Here is a 19,776-nt window from a genome sequence, read left to right as displayed (position 1 = left end):
GTTTAAAAGTTGTTTTAGAAATATTTCATTAGCATCTAGCTGAAGATCATAAAATCACATCTCTTCTTGTCCCCGCCCCAGCTGCTTTTGGGTACAGGGGCACCCGTTTAATAGGACTGTGTAGGGCCCCATAAATCCTAAGGATGGCCCTGAGCAGAGAGAAACCCAAAGCAAGGAGGGTGTTTGGATAAAAGTGCTTCAAAGTAAGAATAAGAGCCTCCGGAAAAGGGCACTTTTTCCGGAGGATCGGGGCCAGTCTAGACGCTCTTTTCCGGCTTTTTTAAAAGCCGGAAAAAAGCGGCGGACATTTTTATTTAAATGCCGCAGGGGATATTTAAATCCCCCGCGCATTTCCCTACGACGACTCGTGAAATTTACATGCCCCTTCCGGAAAAGGGGCCAGTGTAGACGTAGCCAATATGTTTAACCACAAGGAGAAGGAAATGAAAGGAAAAAGCAAGAGGCAGCAGGGGCGGCCTGTCCATATAGGCAAACTAGGCGGTCGCCTAGGACGCCAAGTTAAATGGGGCACCAAATGGGGGTGCAATATCATTGAGGGGTTTGGAGGGGCGCTGATTGCATGGTTTGCCTAGGGCACCAGTTGCTGGCAGCTAGTCTAGGGCCACCCCTGAGAGGCAGATAGTGCGACTGGGTGGCTAAAGACTGCTGATGAGTCGCTCTGGTCAGGAATTTTCCATCAAAATGTTTTTTGATGGAATTTACTTTCTAAACAAGTTTTCTTGTTTCCACTGGGAAATGTTTCCACTGGGAAAAATCAAATGAAAGGTTTCATTTGCGGAGCCATTGACCCAGATGGAAACATTTTGGATTATGGAAGTGAACTTAAATGACAAACAGACCCAAAGAAGCATTTGGTGGCTATGCAGTGAGGTTTGTGCAGTGAGCTGCCTACACAACTTTGTTCCTAGAGGGCAGGTGTCCAGTTCACACTGGCAAACCATTCCATTCATTCAGTACATGGAAGAGCAGCTCCTGTCCCAGCCGGGCCCTACCAGGTCCTTCCAGGTCAGGTGTGAAGCACATTGGTATAGGAGACACTTGTGCCAGGCTGATGTGCCTCTTGTGTAGAGAAAGGGCAGCAAGTCCTAAGGTCTGCCAATCTGACACCAACCACCAAATTTAGATTCAGCATTGTTTAGGGTTTTTTTTGTTTTTATGTTTTTTATTAAAAGTAGACGGAGAAAAAGAAAGAAGGCTGTCATCATGGCCTGGCGACCACCACTATAATGCACCGACCCTAGGCAAGACAAGGCAACATGGAGATGGAAAGAGCAGAAATTACTGGGCTTCCCATTCTCCCAAGGAGAACTGGTGAGGAAGTGTTTTACTCTGCACAGAGACAGTGGGGATTTGCGTAAATCTCTGGTAACAATAATTACGCTGCAGCTGCAGGGGTGGAGGCCCACAGCTATTTTGTTAGCAATTGAAAGCCCAGATCTGGATAAATAAGGAAGCTTGAATATCTCTCTAGAGGGGGATAAGAAAATAGTTTATTTTCTGGCTTCAAGAGATAGCTAGCCCTTCCTGCCTAACTGAGGTTCAACTCCAGGGAGGATGCTGGGAATGAATTTGCACCTTTTGTCTCAAATGCTTTGTGCTGGCCTAGATTTCTCCCTGGTGCCCCAACCCCATCAAAGCTGAATGTGCTGCCATGTTATTGTTAATCAGCCAGAGGCCTTCTTGCAAATTACACCCACTCCTTTGTCTCAGCTGCCTTTGGGAGAGCTGCTATACAAGGCTCTGGAATGCTGGGACAATGAGACCGGTCAGCTCTTAATTAGACTGGATGCAGAAGAGAGCTGGCCCAGAGCACTAGTGTGTTCCAATCCCCTTGGAGGTATTGGGTAAGAGGAATGTATGCTGGGAACTGGTGAGCAAGCCAGGGGAAAAAAGCCAATGAAAGGGCATGAGGGTGCATGCTGATAAAAGGAGACGTGCAGATGGGAACTTGTTTGTTTCCTCTTTGGGTGCTGGAAATGCTTCTTACAAAGGACCAAGAGTCAGCTGTATTTAAGAGCTACTTGGCAGGGGGCGGGGGAGGGAGGGCGAAGGGAGGATATTTCTTTCCATCTTGTTTTCCAAGAGGAGCTGAACTAACTGGTAGCTGGGTAGTCATCCGATATATCACCTTCATTAGAGACCAGGAATATACAGAGTAATGGGGCATAAAATGGCCCAGTAAAGAGCATAAGAATGGCCACACTGGCTCAGACCAAACATACACCTAGCCCCATATCTTGTCTTTGACAGGGGCCAATGCCAGGTGCTTCAGACAGAATTAACAGAACAGGTGACCATCACGTGATCCACAAGGTCATATCCGCTCTTTAGGGTCTCATAGTAAGATTCCATACCAGGAAGAAAGATGAACTCAGAGGTTTTCCAGAGTTTTGTGGTCTGGTGCAGGGTAAAGATGCTTAAGAACGCCATGCGATGTACAATAGAAGCGTGCTTGAAAAGTGCTGCAGTGAATAGGCGCATCATGGTGATGTCTTGCTGTGACATGTTGCCTTTCTAGAGGCTGCAGGCCCAAGAGCCTCCCTTACAGCACAGAAAAGCCCATCAAATCCAGGAATCGCCCTGGTTGGGCTTTGATAGGATGAGTTCAGCTCCCGTTCCAGCGATGAAGCACCATGCCATAAGTATTTCTGCACGATCACATGGGGGAGTTTCTCCACATGCATGGACCCAACCTGCATGGCCAAGGGAACAGACATTTCCAGAAGTCTAAGGCATGTGCCAGGGAAGGAAGCAAGCTCACAGGCTTTTCTCAGGGGAATTAGGGTTAGGTTCTTCGGAGGCGCCTGTGGGACAGAGGCCAGTGCTTCATGGGGAGTCTGAGGATGCTGCACCCCCTGCGGTGACAGGGTTGTATTATCTGGAACATGCTGGGCATCTGCAGCATTTCAGAGCCAGGGTCTCGGCTCTTCGCAGTCAGAGTCACAGGATCGGAGCATTCCCAGGCACGGTCACTGTGATTGGCGAGATTGTTAACCACAAGAAAAAGGGAATGTGGTGAGCACAAGAATGGTGAGTCAGAGGCATGAATTTTCAGTGGCTGGAGCGGCTGGCAGCAGGGCTTCCTCCCAGGGAGACGGGAGCTCACTCTGGTGCCGCTGAGGCAGGTTGGAGCCCAAAGGGCTTTGAAAAATATACGTGGAAGGGGCTTTTTAAAAATGGGGGTGTGAGGCCTCCCCACCTCTCCCTGGTCAGGCCTAGCAGCATCTGCCGTGGAATCTCTTCACAAAGGCCTTAGTTCAGCCTCAATTAAAACCCACCGCCAGAGCCTCCCACCCATGCAATGTGGATGGAGGAGAGGCCCATCTGCTCTGGGGACATGCAAGGGTTCCCAGGCTCCTGTGCACAGTGCCAGCAGGTTGGGGGAAGGGCTGCTTAAACAGCAACGAGTCCTACGACCAGATGCTCTGATTTGCTAAGGGAGAAGAAACCCTGGGCCCAGTTCATGGGAACACGCCCTCCTTCCTCACCACATGCATATTAACCTCTTCCTTGCCACTGCCCCTCTGCATGTGGCTCCACAGCCAACCTTAATGCCATGCCCAGGGAGGGAGGAAGGAGGCCCTTGTGGGAGGCAGGAGACCTGACTTATATTGTGGGTTGTGCCACAGACTTCCTGCATGACCTTGGACAAGTCACCTCACCACTTTGCACCTCAGTTTCTCCACTTATAAAATGTGGATAATAACCCCCTACCTCAGCATGAGGCAAAAGTCAGTGTGGGCTCGTCAGACTGGAGGTGCTATAGCCTTATTAGAATCAGAGAAATAGAACACTAGAACTGGAAGGGACCTCGAGAGGACATCGAGTCCAGTCCTCTGCCTTCATGGCAGGACCAAGCACCGTCTAGCGACTGTTATTGTCCATTCATTTGAGGGAACTACCAGGCCATGATACAGGAGCCCAATCGTTCAAGAGAGGAAAGCATCTCAAGACAATAAAGAACAGCAGGAGATGGAGGAAGGTGGGAAACGGGCATCGTAACATGGGATTTCACTGTGGGGTGGGCGCACTAAGAAATAAAGCTGGCTCAGCCCCATTCCCCATCATAGCGTGGTTGCTGAGAACTGGTTCAGCTCCTTCTGCCCGGGTCTCGACTGAAGGATTTTGCCGCGCGGCAAACAGGTGCAGTTGCACAGCGAGAGAGGCGGGATCAGAACCTTCAGCTCCAAAAACAGGCCCCTTCACTTGAACATCAGGAAAAGCCAGTTCGCACCTCCCGTTAGCAGCCCCTCCTAAAGCAATTCATCCACAGCTAGGAAGCCCACCAGGAGGCCCTGGCTCACACAGAGCCAGTACAAGGCCCGACACCCTGTGATGTCTGAATGTGGGCACAGCTGGGGTGAGCGCAAGGTGGGAGGCTATACTGCAGCCATACATGGCAAATCACTTAGCAGGCCAGGCACCTTGTTATCCGCCCTGGTGGCTTGGAAAAGGACCTATCCTCCCTTCCATGCCTAGCGGCATCGCAGAACGGGGAACTGCAAGGAAGATTATTATGCCAGGTGTACCAGCTCAGATGCAGGGAGCAGATCAGCCTGGCTACTGCAGTCATTTCTCTGCTGCTCTGGTGTCCTGCCCAATCTGTCTGCTTGTTACCATCCCTGCCTATTGTTCAGGGTCACTCCCCCCCCCCCCCCTGCACACCGCCCCCTGAGAGTATAGTCGGCAGCTCGGTTCCAATTAGTGAGAGCTGGAAACAATGGAGTCTGACATGGAGGGGGCTGATTTGGCCTCATTTGATTTCCCCCAGGACACCCACTCTGGATTGCAGTTTTTCTCTGTGACCTTTCACATCCGTTGTTTCCGACAAGCACCTGCCATACACAAACACACTGAACATATCTGCTGCCTGCCCACTGCCTGGGACTGGGTGGGTGGGTGCTTGCTTGATCTGGGCCAGCAAAGACTTTGAAGAAGGATGTAAAAATCCCAGCTTGCTGGAATGTTACCCGGCGATACCAAAGCTGCCTCTCTCTCCTCGGGTCCCTGAAATTCCTGTCACCACGAATGATGAGAAACCCATACAAGCCATTGCAGGGGACTCCCTCTTCTTGTGCAGGGCCAGATCTTGCCATCCCATTGGGTCTGATTCTCTGTGGCCTAGCCGCTGATGGAGCCAATAGCATGTTACATCCACATTGTGCAGGTGGAAATGATAATACAAAGTAAAGCATGAGCAACACAAGCCCACTGACCTTGATGATGCTACTTGCACGAGCAGAGGCCACTCCTGTGAGCAAGGGTTAGCAGGATTAGTTAATTTCACTAGTAAATCTACATTCACCAGGATCTTTACTTGCAGCCAGTTGTTCCCTGTCAGCTGTGCACTTGGGCAACCACTCAGGAGAGATTCTAGTGCCATCCAGCTGATTTACAGAGCACTGACAGCGCCCACATCTGGCAGCATGAGTTTCTATTGGTGGTGTACATCTTCACAAGCCTCAGTGCATACAACAAAATTTATTCCACACATGGCCTGCAGCCCTATGAGAGGAACACTGTGAGGAACACTGACCATTATGTCAGTGTTACTTTATACAGCCTGAAGTAGCAAACAGTTATTCCCTGCATAGCAGATTTCCAGTAAATGGCAAATAGCTGTGTCCTTTCAAACAGCTGTTACTGATTCACAATAGTAAAGGCTGCCTCGCAAGCACATATTACCAAAAATGTGCATGGTGTTTACTAAGTATACATATCCATTAGCCCTTGTGAACGCAGCAAGAGACAGCAGGGTCTTGTGGACTGACTCTGTGACTCGGAACCAGAGATCCTAAGTGTTAATCTTGGCTCTGCCGTTGATGAGCTGAGTAGACTTGAGCAAGACACTTAACCTTGCTGTATATCAATTTTTCCCCCCATCAGCAAAATAGGTATAATACCACTAAGGTGCCTGTCTGATGGGGTGTGGTAAGGACTTGTTAACTATAATTATTGAATGTGGAGGGTTTTTTTCTTTTGTGGCAGAGGTGCCAGTGTGTTCTGTTTAGGGGAAGAGGACATATTTGATTGGGCCCCCCCAACTCATGTCACATAGGCCACTAAGCATCTACTGTGGAAACAGCAACTTTTGACAGTTCCTGGGCTGGTTTGAATTCAAACCAGCAACCTATGGGTGAAAGGCTTTTAATCCCATTATGCAGCCCCACAGCCAATCAGGCAGCCTTCTTTGGCTTTCCCCTCTGAATTCCTTTTCACCAGATAATGTCGGCCCGCCATAACCTCATGGTTCCTAGTCTCCGTGGGACCTTATTGGTGGGAGGTGAGCTGGCCAGACTCTGTGTCCTGCTTGAAAAGGGCCTTGACTATTGAACCCTGAAAAATCTCACCCTTTCTGCCAGTTCTTTCCATGCGCTGGTTCCCACACAGCTCTCCAGCAGCCATGTGCCTCCAGGAGAGTCACATGGTTTCCCTTCTATCTAGCTTGGTGCTGTGGGAATCCGATTAGCAAACGGTCCTGGGTCTGGAGATTGGGCAAAGCAGGGCAAGAAAAGGGCTAGGTTTTTGGAAGTGTTTTCCCACCGTCTGTCCCTCCCCACAAATGCAGAGGAAATCAGCCATATCTAAATGTGTCCTGATAGCTGCACTAATCTAAGACTGAAATGCAGCTTGTGGTGGGCTTGTTGGCAGTGAATAGGGTATTAGTGGAACACATGGCCTGCATTCAAGATAAAACAATGGGATGTATTCTTTCTAGGCTGTCCTCAGCTCTTGCCTGGCCTATTCAGACTTTAACCTCTCAAGTGGAAACGCTGAGCTGAGATCTCCATGGAAGGAAGAGGAGAAAGTGCTGAGAAATGGGGCCCTGGGATCTGGCACGGCCAGGCATAACGTTCAGACGCCGAGTGTCTGTCTCCCCTTATCTTCGAGCACGCCTTCCATTACTGACATCACGGCCCCTCACAAAGACACTGTGGCCCAGAAAGGGCCAGGCCAACGTGTTCCTAGAGTGGCTACTGAGTTGAAGTGCTGTAGTTTCTGGGTGTCCGGGTTCAGACACCAGGGATCTGTCAGCTGTGTCAAAGGGCTGAATCCCCCATACTCAGTCAGAGTCTATGGTAGCTATGAATGCTCAGAATCAGGCCCCAAGGAGTCTCGAGCCGGATACCCTGCATGCTAGGTGACCTGCCTGAAGTCCATTCTGGTCTCCAAGGAACCTCATAAACTCTGCCCTTTGGCTGTGTACCTGACACACTCAGATCTCCCCCGGCTCTCTCCCAAGAGCTATTGCCTCCCATACCAACTAGAGCCTTCATGCCTGGAACAACCTCCCATCTAAGGACTGCCAGGTCCTCTACCCTCGCCCTTCTTCTGTAAATGTACCTGTTCTGCTGGGGTTTCGTGATCACACATTATTGTAGGGGCCTGTCTACCCCCAGACAAGTTGGAGCTGACTATTTTAGCGGGAAATTCCATGATACCTTCAGCTGCATTTTTAAAATGGAGGTGTTTAATTAATTGGAGATGAAAATGTATCACACAGTCAGTACAGCACCCCCTGACTTATTCATATGAGGTTACATGCCATTTGTTTAGTGCTTTTCTCTCACCCAGTTTTAGTTTTCTGTGCCCTAGATGCTTGTTTTGGCAGCACACCGCAACACTGGAAAAGTTGTGCTGGAAGGTTTGGCAGCTGGGAAGGGGCAGATGGATTTTCTGGAGTAATAGCAGGCAGTTTGGAATTGTGGCATAAATCTATCAGCTGGGTGTTTCTGCCAACATGATCAGCAATGACTAGTGAACAATGTTGCATTGTGGAGTAATATCTTTATGTTCCAGGATTAACATCCCCTTGGCTATGTGTACACTGCCCCGGTTTTGTGCAAAAAAAATGCAAATGAGGCAAAGCGTGTAATATCACCACGCTTCATTTGCATAATTAATGTTGCTCCGGTTTTGTCTACACGGCTCTTTTTTGCACAAAATCCCTCTCTTGTTCAAGAGCTGTTCTTCCTGAAACAAATGCGGAAGAATGGCTCTTGCGCAAAAACGGATCCTCATTAATTATGCAAATGAGGCATGGCAATATTCCATGCTTTGCCTCATTTGCATATTTTTTGCACAAAACGGGGGCAGCGTAGACATATCCTCCGAGACATATGAGGGAGCTGCACTTGTTTGAGAGCGATTGCTTCAGGCTGCCTGCAGACTCAGGCAAACATCACTGCATTGGTTTGAATTCGTGGCATAGTTACAAGGTTCTCGTTACAACTGTAAGGACTAGGTAGGAACTATTTGGTTTGTTTTAAAATGAAAGCACAGACTGCAGAGCACTGCTCTGCGTACAGGGGTGCACTTGGCAATGCATTCTAATACTGACCATACTGTACCCAGCCTCTTGCGCCAATAGAGACACATCCTGCCTTCCTTACCCAGGCAAAATCCCTGCCCTGTGCCCATCCCAGAAAAGGGGAATCCTGCAGTAGAGGTGTCCGAGCCCCTGCCCTGTGTGCATGGGCAGATCCATGGTAGGCCTCTGTACACAGTCTTGGGGAAGGAGCAGACCCATAGCGTGTGGATGGCAGAATCCAAAATGGAACCCAGCTCTCCTCTTTGTAACTAGGATTAGCAGCAACGCACTGCCAGAGCACCATTGATACCACTCCCTCAGCCTCAGGCTGCGCAATATCCCCTTTTCTCTACTCCTGGCACCATTCCCCCCTCCACCCCCAGCCTCAGCCCCAGCTGTGTTAGATCCCTTCTGCCTGAGGACACCACCTCCTGCTTCTTCACAACAGAACATGGAGGGTGTGAGCCAGGGCTGGCAGGTACAAATAGGTGATGGTGCCACTGATTTAATCAGTGGAAATCAAAAGTTTATCTCAGGATTCCTCCAGTGCTGTTAGAGACAGGGGAAGGCAGCAGAGTGGCGGGATGGTGAATCCTCCAGCGTCCTGTTGAATTTTGCCTGTTTTAACTTGTCTATGTGCCTCATTTGGGAGATATACTGGAAAACACAAGGCAGATCCAAGCAGCTTTCTTAACAGGAAAAGCTTTCATCACATAATAGTCTGAGGCTTGTTTGATGCCTGGTTTGAAATGCAGCTGAACAAAAACAGAGAAGGAGTTTGAATGCTAATGGGCAGCTGAAATGACAAGAGGCTTTTTCTTCCTTCTTCTGCTGTAGAAAATACCTCCGAAATTTTATATGGGGGAGGAGTGTCAATTCAGTTAATCGCAAGACTACAGCGTCCACTGCAAATGAAAGTAAGCACTCATAATTCAGTCTTGTTGCCATGGAGAGAAGTTTAATTAACCACAACCCTCATGCCCTAATGCCACAAAAGTGTCCAGGAAAATATTACAGACTTCTATATGAGATGCTTCAATTCTGTCATTATTTTCTTGGTTTTTACTTAGTGCCAGAATTTGCTAGAAGTACTTCAAGCACTTAGGACAATATAAACAACAAGTAGTCCTCTGGCACCCTAGTTAGTTAGTTAGTTAGAGACTAACATGGCAAGCCTCTGAGGCTATGTCTACACTGCAGAGTTTTTGTGCAAAAACAGCCGGTTTTGCGCAAAAACTCACAGAGTGTCCACACTTCAAGTGCGTTTTTTCACAAGAAAATTTACAGTGAATCAACAAAACAGAGGGGTTTTTGCGGTATAGGTATTCCTCTTTTTATGAGGAATAACTCCTTTTTACGCAAGAGCTATTGTGCAAAAAGATGTGTGTGTGGACGGGCAGCAGGGGTTTTTTGTGCAAAAACATCCTACTGAAACTAGCACAGATGCCCCAATGGCCATTCTGTTAATAGCAATCAGCTTTCTTGCAGTCTGGATGCTCTTTTGCGCAAAAGTGCATCGCTTTTCCGATGCGCTTTTGCAGTGTGGACACACTCGGGCACAAGAAGTTTTTGTGGAAGATCTCTTGGAGTGTAGACATAGCCTGAGACTTTAGGACAATATATAGTGCAACACAGTTATGCTGCACATGCAAACTGAGCTGGGCTGCTGTTGCAAGCACTGTGGTATAAAGGCCTGAGTTAAACAGAAAAAGGATTACATTTAGACTAAATACATAAGGCCAGTTTCCCTGGTAAGGTCTGTACACTGTCAGTGGAACTTACTTACAGATGGGGCATTCCCAGGGAGAGAAAACGTGTCCCTCTACGCCCCCTTCATGTTGCTCGAGGGCAATGGAGACTTGGACTTGTAATCTCTTTATTTGAAAGTACACATGTGGTATAAATTTGCTTGGTCTCAGCTAAATTACTTGTGGTCAATGGAATCTTATGGACTGGGGCTTTGTTTGGGAGATAAATAGGCCTGATGCAGAAGAGATGCTAGAACTCCAATGCGTGAGTGTTTGGATTCCCTAGTCACGGGTGCTGGAGACATTTGTATGGTAGGGATGCTGAGAGCCATTGGACCAAATTGTAAACCCGGAATATGAGGGAAATCACTGTAAGCCGGGGGGGCTATTGCACCCACAGTCCCTCCAGTTCCAGCACCTATATACCCCACCCTCTGGTGCTATTACAGTAGGGCAACCACTGAGGTAGGGCTGGAGCTGGAATGGGCCTTACCTCCCTAAAACATCTGCCTGCCATTTCCACTCAGCTCAGTCCAGCTGAGGCTGAGGGACGGTTACAAAGTTCCACGTCTGAGTCTGCCCCTCCCCACGAGTTTGCCATTTGTGTCTTCCATCTGCAAGGACAGAGCACTGGGGGGTGCCAGCTCCTAGGAGCAAACTCCAGATCAAGGCAGGATCTACATCTCTGGCTGTTCCCCAGAGTTTGCCCAAACACAAGCTCTTCATCCTGAGCCGATGAGAGCAGCCTCTCGCCTAGCCATTGCATGGAGGGGTCTGAAGGTGCCAACAACACTGAGATGGGGGACCTGGCGCAGGCACAGGAAATACAGCTGTCAGGAAGACTCCAGCATGCTCACCCATCCCTGCCCTGCGGCTCCCCTTTTTGAAGAGGGAAAAGTGCTTTCTGTGTTTCATACAGCGCCAATCCTGTTGGCCAGCCTCTACCTGCCAGCATCTGTCAGACACTGCAATAAAGAGTCACCTCAGGGCATGAACAGCCCGCCACAGGGACCTCACCCAGCAGAAACCTCTCCTCCCCCAGTGATGCAATGCCTTGCTATCCAGCTGCCCTCCTTCCCACCAGCAGCCCCAGGGCTCTGCTGTATAATGGGTGTCGGAGTGCGCGCCTCCATAATAAATTAAGAGTTTGGCAGATCCTCAATCATTTGCTCAATCGGAATCCCAACCTTGAAACTGAATCCAAACACAATCTAAGCAAAGTCTCCCGCCCAGCAGCCCCAACATGATACACCAGGACAAGGAGCCATGTCCCAGCCTCTGCTGCAGCCCCTCCCAGATTGTCCCATCACAGCACAGTACGGGGGCTACTGATTACTTACTCCCAGGGAGGCTGGGTCGGTAGGTAGGATAGGATTTGGGGTAGGGATGTTAGTGAGTAGTCAACTAGTCGACTACCCGATAAGCTGCCTATGACTATGAGAGGCAGCAAAGGGGGGGAGGGCGGGCGGGAATCAGGAGCCGGTGCTGGGGGGAGTTGGCTTAAAAGCTGTTTCCCCCAAGCACCATCTCCGCAGTGCCCCCCGTCCTTCTCCCCCACTGCCTTTATCAGAGGCAGCAGGGAAGAATAGGGGAGGCTGCTGTGAAGCAGCCCCTGTTTGTGGAAACCTGGCTGGGCCTCTGCTCACGCTGGTCTAGGACACTCTGCCTCTGCATTTTAAAGAGCCCAGCAGCTCTTATGACATTTAAAATGCAGAGCTGAAATGCAGGTGGCTCCGGAGCCGGCAGGAGCAAGGACTGCTCAGTCCCGGCTTGAGGCAGCTCCTGGAGCTACCCCCACTGTGGCTCTGCAGAGCGCCCCTTATCGACTAGTCGTGTAGCCAATACAAATGTAACCGCAATTTAACATCCTTAGTCTGGGGCACCTGGCCTCTGTTGCAGACTCCCTGTGTGACCTTGGGCTTTGGGCCAGAAGCACCTGGTGTGCTGCAGGGCTGTTGTGAGGATAACTACGTTAAAGACTGAGCAGTGCTCAGACACTGTTGGCGATGGTGGCCACCAACATTCCCTCTAGGCCAATGGTCTCCAACCTTTTTAACCACAAGATCACTTCTTCAAGGAAAGTGCAATATAAGATCTACCTCAAACCCAATACTCTTGCCCCACTTCCTTCCTGCCCCTTCTTTGAGGCCCTGCCCCTGCTCCATCCCTTCTCCAAGGTCTCACCCTGCTCACTCCATCCCTCTTATCCCCCATCCTCACTCCCTTTCTCCAGGCTGGGTAGGAGCTTGGGGTGCAGGCTCTGGTCTTGGGCCAAGGAATTTGGAGTGTAGGAGGGGCTCAGGGCTTAGCCCAGGCTGGAGGATTGGGGTCCCGAAGGGATTTCAGGGTGCCAGCTCTGGGAAGGAGTTTGGGTGCAGGAGGAGGTTCAGGACTGGGACTGGGGTTCAGGAAGCAGTTTCTGGCTGGGCACCGTTTAAATGGGACAGCTTCTGGGTGGTGGAGCAGTGGGGGTAAGGCAGGCTTTCTCCTGCCCTGGCCCTGCACCGCTCCTGAAAGCAGCTGGCACGTACAGCAATGGCTCCATGGGGCCATGTGCTGCCCCTCATCTACAGGCACTGAGCCCACAGCTTCTACTGGCCACGGTTCCCTGTTACTGATCAATGGGAGCTGCAGGAGCGGTGTCTGCAGGCAAGGACAGCACATGGAGACCCCTTACTCTGCCTTTCTCAGGGGCTGCAGAGACATGCCAGCCACTTCCAGGAACAGCAATTACCACAGGGATAATTACTGCAGCCACGACAGGTTAGTGAGTTTTAGAACTCACTACTCAAATAATTCAATTTAAGTGTAAGAGAGAAATGAAAATTATGAAATGCACAGACCAGTCACAAACCAAACACAACACACTTTGCAAGCAGTTACAGAAGTAACACCACCCCAAGTATGTGTAGGGTCAGGAGATGAGAGTGAAGGGCAGTGTGTGTTTGTGAGAATGACAGACACACACAATGTGTGAGAGTGACAGAGATTTGCATCGCCAAGCTCCCTCCATCCCCTTCTCTCTGTGTGGAGATGAGGTACAGAAGTGGGGGGAGGAGGGACACCCGGACAGCAGCGCCCCCTCCCACACTCTGCACAGCAAGCAGGAGGCTCCCGGGGGGCAGCTCCAAGGCAGAGGGCAGGAGCAGCTCCCCTAGGGAACACGGGCCCACCCCGGGGCGTACGATGCATGCGCTGCCCAGCCCGGCCCAGCCACTGCTACTGGTGTGCAGCGCCTGGCCGTGCAGGGCCCCGCGGCCATGGGGGGAAGGGCACTGCTGGCCGGCGCCGCAGGGATGTCGGGGGGACCAGCGCTGCGGGAGCCAAGTGCACAGCACCTGATGGCAGCTATAAGGGACGCCGCACGCCCCTTACAGCTGCCATCAGGCACCCCCCATCGGTTGGCTCCCCGGGCAGCTGCCCGGTTTGCCAACCCCTTAGTCCGGCCTTGGGGGCAACTCAAGTGCCAGCACTTGATAGATTCCTGTCCAAACCAGTCAGGATCACCTATCAGAGGCTCCAAGATCCAGTAGTAGGTCCTAATCTACTGGTTGGTGAACACTGCTCTAAGCTGTGTGGCCAGGCAGCTCCTCAATAAGCCCCACACAGGGGCTCAGGGCTGGATTAAGAAAGGGGCTTTAGGGCCAATAAAGCTACTGTGTTTTGGGCCAGCCCTTGCTGGTGGGGGAGGGGGAGAAGTGGCTGGATGTGCTGCCATTCCTTTCCCTCAGGGTATGTCTACACTACCCAGCTAGTTCGAACTAGCGGGGTAATGTAGGCATACCGCACTTGCAAATGAAGCCCGGGATTTGAATTTCCCGGGCTTCATTTGCATAAGCGGGGAGCCGCCATTTTTAAAACCCCGCTGGTTCGAACCCCGTGCAGCGCGGCTACACGGGGCTCGAACTAGGTAGTTCGAACTAGGATTCCTATTCTGAACTACCGGTACACCTCGTTCCACCCCGGTGTTCCATGAGGTGTACTGGTAGTTCGGAATAGGAAGCCTAGTTCGAACTACCTAGTTCGAGCCCCGTGTAGCCGCGCTGCACGGGGTTCGAACCAGCGGGGCTTTAAAAATGGCGGCTCCCCGCTTATGCAAATGAAGCCCGGGAAATTCAAATCCCGGGCTTCATTTGCAAGTGCGGTATGCCTACATTACCCCGCTAGTTCGAACTAGGAGGGTAGTGTAGACATACCCTCAGGCTGGAGCCACCTCTCTGTGAGTACCACAAAGCTCTGTCCCCACAGTTCTCATTGGCCAGGAATCACAGCCAACGGGAGCTGTGGAGGTGGTGCCAGCAGGTCAGCGCGGGGCAGCACAGAGCTACCTGTTTCCATCCACCAAATGGGAGCTGCCCCAGTAAGCGCCCCACACACCACTCCCCTGCCCCAGCCTTGAGCCCCCTCCACTACCCTTGCTCCACTAACCTCTTGGCCCCAGCCTGGAGCCTCCTTCTGCACCTCAAACATCTCATCCCCAGCCTGACCCCAGAGTCCACACTCCCAGCTAGAGCCCTCATCCACCCCCAACTCTGAGCCCCCTCCCATACTCTGAACCCCTTACCCCACCCACACCACAGGTCGTCCATGTGCAGAATGAATTTTGTTGTGTGTACCACTACAGAGGTGATGTGTTGCACATCATTTCCATATTGGTGCACATAACAAAATTCATTCTGCACATGGGCATACAAAATTAGAGGGAAGTCTTGGTCATCAAGATACCTAAGACAGATGATGCTCTGAAAGGAAAAATCTGCTAGATCTTAAGCCTCATTGCACCAAGCCACTACAGAGGGACTTTTCCTTGAGGATCTGATTGAGAAAGGTTTGAAAAGAGTTAGCCTTTTGGAAGGCTCGTGGTTACAGTCTTAGCCCTTCTGCTGCTCAAGTCCTGGACTTCTAGGACCTGCTCTGGTCTGATGGCCATACGCCAAGTAAGATGTGCAGTAGCAGAAGCACCCACTCCTATGGCACAAGGGGGGAAGTGGGATAACACAGCAAGGGGCTGAATTTATGGCACCTTCTGGAGTTTGCCACAGAACCAAAAGTCACTGGGTTGGAGATGATAGAAGGCTCAAAGAGTATTTAGGGTTGCCAGGTGTCCGGTATTGACCCGGACAGTCCAGTATTTTCACCTCCTGTCCGGTAAAAAAACCAGAAAATACCGGACACTGAAAATGTCTGGCATTTTCTGGGTTTTTTCCCTGCCATAAGGCGAAAATACCAGACACATGAGAACTTTATGACACATTCAGCAACTGGGCTCAGCCCCAGTCCCCCTGGATGCCCCCACCCCCTTGCTTACCTGGTTCTGCTGGGGCTTGTCTTGTGGCTGGAACGGAAAAACAAAATGGCCACCAGCAAAAAAGCCTCTTCTTAAAGGGGCCATGCTGATTTTTTTTTTCTTTTGCTCAACAACTTTGGTCTCCCCCCTTTTTTTTCCTCAATAGAATTTTTTTCCCAGTGGTTTTTTTTTGAGAGGGGGGTGGTGTTCTGTATTTTTGGTTAAACCATCTGGCAACCCTAAGAGTATTACCCAGTTATTCCGAAATAACGCTGCTGTGTAGCTGTACCTTAAGAGCACTAGAACAGTGCAGCCTAATTCTGATTGCTGGAACCTGGACCACCCGGGGACCTACAGCTATGGAGAGCTACAGTGCAGGTCAAACCAGGCACTGGTACAACTGGCCTGGTACTTTTAAAACATGTGCCAATCTCAAGGGCTGTGTGCAGTTCCCACAAGCTCCTGGGTACACTGGCACAATGTAACCTGCCTGCTTGGCCATGCTTTGCCTTTGCCACAGGGAAGCCAGTTCTCTGATTTGTGTTAGGAATAAACTACAGTGTAATGGCTGGTGTGAAACAGAGGAACCATGGGCTCAGAAAGTCAAGCAGGCGCACTTCTAAGTGGCCTTCGGTCTGAAGATTAATCAGCCCTGGGCCATGGCAATGAACTAGATCGGAAAGCCTGCCTCAGTGATGCAGGAACGAGGCAAGCCCATGGTGTGTGGGTTTGATCATTCAGTGACATCGCCGCGCACACGAAGGAGCTCAATATGATGAAATCAGCCATACCATCCTCAGGGGCCTCAAAACCCAGTGTTGATGCCAAGAAGAAAGAGAAATTGCCTGGTACGGTGAGATTCTACAGGCATGCTTTTATCAGCCAGAACTGGTCTCAGATACTCTGGTGTAAATTTGGAGCAACTCTGAAATCAGCTGAAGGCAAGAGAGTTGACGGCCATAAGTGGTTTTTTTAGGGACTTACCCCAGTGTATCTGAGAGCAGCTTTGGCACAGAACCCTCCTAAGGGAATAGCTCACAGTGGAGAGGGAGATACATTATAAAGCAGGATCCGAAATGGGAGAAACTTGAGGCCTTGCTGATGAGGGAGGGCCAGCTGGCAGTTCAGCATTTTCCGTAACCTCGCCTGCAGGGACTCACCTCCCTGGCTCAGTGGGAGGAGGGGGGAATAGTATTTTTCCCTGGATGCTCCCCTAATTTAGAACCTTATTTCCATTCTTGTGCTCTCCTGAGAGCCTGAGGATTCCTTCACTGTTTTTACAGTTTGTGCCGCTTTCCCTCTCCCTCTCTTTGCATCTTCCTCTCACCAGTGACATGACACTGAATTAAATCTTGTTGGGGCTGGGGGGAAGTGGACAAGTCTCCTTGGCTTTGCGGTTTCTGTAGACATGATTCAAAATACTGTTGTAAGACTGAGTGGGTCAAAGGGGTTTGTCGTGCAGACCAGGTGGCTGCAGAATTAGTACCACTCTCAGGCCCCTATGCAGGGGTGTGTGTGCGAAGGGTGAAAACCTACGCTCCTTTCCTCCAGGAGTGAGGCCAGGGACGGGACTGGGCCTTGCTCCTGGGGGGGAGGGGAGGAAATCAGTCCCAGCCTTACCCTGGTCGGCAGGAGCAACGGGGAGGGGGGCTTGGGCAGAGAGCTTCTCCTGCCCTTCCCTGGCTGGTCGGAGCTCATTTATGTGAAGGTTGCCAGATTGTTTGCCCAAAAATACCGGACCCAGAAAAAATAAGGAATTGCAAAATTTTGTTGAGAAAAAAGAAAAGCACCAGGCCACTGAAATGCAGTCGTGACCCTTTCAGTTGCCGGGCCCTGCCCTCACCACGTATCCATTGGCCACTGAGCTGGGAAAAGCAGAAAATACCGGACATTTTCTCAATTTCTTTACTGGACAGAAGGCGAAATACTGGACTGTCCAGTACAATACTGGACTCTTGGCAACCCTACTTACGTGGGGGAGTATGGGGAATGCATTTGCACCCTTGCAGTCCACATTTACAAAAAAAGCCCCCCCCTCCAGAAATTCCTGCATATGGGCTTGACTCTCATTTCACTCTGGGGGACTCTCATTTCACTCAGTGGTTCTTTTAGTTCAGGGTCTGATCCGATCCTTCCTGCAGCCCCTGCTGAGGGAGTGAGATGCTGGAGTTGGTAGTAATTAGTTTTTGGAGATCATGCTGCCAGTGCCCTCCAGGTACAGGAGAGAGGTGTTGAGTTTGTAGTGTTTGTGTTGTCTGTTGCCTGGAGCTGGTGAAACAATAGGTCAGCAGGTCTAATGCTACTGCCAGGTGAGCCAGTAAGATGGTATCACTGAGATAGATTCTGTAGCTGTCCCAGGCTGAGCCAGCTCTATGATGGGCTTGTTGTACATTTGTCCGATGCTCCGTTACTCACATGCTGTAGGGCACCCACTTTTACCAGTTCTAGGGCTCAAGGGGTAAACTGTTTGAGTTAGGCACTCCCGCACTTTCCTCATTTCTAGGGCTCCAGGTGAAAGGCTCCTAATCTGACCCAATTCCTAGGGCACAGGGCCACCCATACTCAATTCCTAAGCTCAGTGTCTAATTTGGTTAAGCCTCAGGGCATATTCTTCTGCATGTTTGCAGGGCCTTTTACCAGTGAAAGAGCCTTACACAGTAATATCCTTAACCTCTGTTTATTAAATCACCAAAACAGAATGCACAGGCTAAACACACAATGCTCACCACTATCAATAATACAGGCCTTTGTAGCACTTTAAAGACTAACAAGATGGTGTATTAGATGATGAGCTTTCGTGGGCCAGACCTGCTTCCTCAGATCAAATAGTGGAAGAAAATAGTCACAACCACATATACCAAAGGATACAATTAACAAAAAGAACACATATGAAAAGGACAAATCAAATTTCAGAACCTTCCCCCCTCCCCCCCGCAACCCTCTTCTGTTCTGAAATTTGATTTGTCCTTTTCATATGTGTTCTTTTTTTTAATTGTTTCCTTTGGTATATATGGTTGTGACTATTTTCTTCCACTATTTGATCTGAGGAAGTGGGTCTGGCCCACAAAAGCTCATCATCTAATAAACCATCTTGTTAGTCTTTAAAGTGCTACATAGTCCTGTATTTTGCTTCAGCTACACCAGACTAACAGGGCTATATTTCTATCACTATCAATAAGGCAGACAAACTTCCTGATGGCCGGTCAGGTCAGGATCAGGTCATCCAGGGACTCCAGTTTTTGCTTGGTGTGATTGGCAGGGGGTTGAGATTTGGCAGCTCTGATCGTGAGGCTGTGTCCTGAAGTTGGGTGCAAAGACATTCCTTTTGGAGCCCAGCTTATATAGTGAAACTTGAGTCCTGCTTAGCTCTGCCTTAACCAATCAAGTTACAAAACCAATTATTTGATAAATCCGAATACACTGTGAAACAGTTATTTACTCAGTCATACCCTACCATCTTAGTTGATTTACACCTTGCAAAATTAGTTAGGTAACAGACAGAAAAAAATCAACAAACCAGACAAAAAGCATACAAATACACAATAGAGAAGTAGGGACCATAAAGGTTAAAAAAAAAAAAAAGATCTTTCTCACCCACAGCTGTTGATTCCTTCCCAGACATAATGGGATATCAAACTAGGTTTTCTTTAAACATCTGAAGAGATTCCTTGCTTATCTGCTGATGGTGGATACTAGAAGGAGGGGCACCTTCTTAACAGCCCAGTGAGATAGTGTTTTGATATCATTTAGAAGGAATGTGAGGATGTGACTTTCTGCTTCTTGGCTCAGGATTCCTGCTGTCCTAATTTGGTTGCCAGCCTCAGACCTTACAAGTCATTGTATTCAGTGCCTTGCCGGTGCTGCTTATCAGAGCTCTGGTTGTTTAGCTTGTCTGACCTTGCTCTGGACAGTTTCTCTGAGAAAGAATTAATGGACACAAATCAGGTATCCAAAAAGGCAACACACAAGAAACCTGTTGGGGAATATTTTAACTTGCCTGGGCACTCATTAATGGATCTCAAAGTCACCGTATTGTTTCAGGCCAATTTCACAAGCCAACTCTTCAGGGAAGCCTTAGAACGTAATGTCATTTACAAGTTTGATTCCTATGACAGAAGTATGAATAAAGACATTGGCTGGATGGCCCACTACATTCTACATCCTAATGGAAGTTTTTGAAGAATGTTAGGGATAACTTCTTGACAAAGGTGCTGAAGGATCCGACCAGGGGCCGTGCGCAGCTTGACCTTCTGCTCACAAACAGGGAGGAACTAATAGGGGAAGTGGAGGTGGGTGACAACCTGGGAAGCAGTGAGCATGAGATGGTAGATTTCAGGATCCTGACGAAAGGAAGAAAAGAGAGTAGTAAAATACACATCTTGGACTTCAAAAAAGCAGATTTTGACTCC

This window comes from Pelodiscus sinensis, chromosome 15 (genome assembly GCF_052426305.1).
Source record: "Pelodiscus sinensis isolate ZL-2025 chromosome 15, ASM5242630v1, whole genome shotgun sequence".
Lineage (NCBI taxonomy): Eukaryota > Metazoa > Chordata > Testudines > Trionychidae > Pelodiscus > Pelodiscus sinensis.
Note: the sequence above shows the minus strand (reverse complement) of the source record.